Source organism: Penaeus monodon, chromosome 27 (assembly GCF_015228065.2).
Source record: "Penaeus monodon isolate SGIC_2016 chromosome 27, NSTDA_Pmon_1, whole genome shotgun sequence".
NCBI classification, from domain to species: Eukaryota; Metazoa; Arthropoda; class Malacostraca; order Decapoda; family Penaeidae; genus Penaeus; species Penaeus monodon.
Window position 1 is genome coordinate 28,271,504 of NC_051412.1, and position 379 is coordinate 28,271,882.

Here is a 379-nt window from a genome sequence, read left to right on the forward strand (position 1 = left end):
TTCTATCGGCCAATCACCTCATTACGTAGATGAAGTTTCCTGGCATATTAATATACCCCTGCAAACGTGCCCTGAATATATGCCGTGATTGTTTTGCAAGTGTCCAAAAGAATGAGACTTGTGAGAAAGTATCTCGTCCTCATCTCGAGAGCATAATATTTTTCACTGACATTTCGCAGGACTTGATTTATATATCATCACTTGAGGTGGGAGTCCATGCGCCGGTCTGACAAAATTATTAACAATCCATAGTATACGTTTTACGCTACATAACAAAACAAACAAATAATTCACAAGAACACTCAGAAAAGTATAAGTATATAAATGAATAAATGAAACACTAAAAGCCAAAACATAACATCCAATGACACCCCTCTCA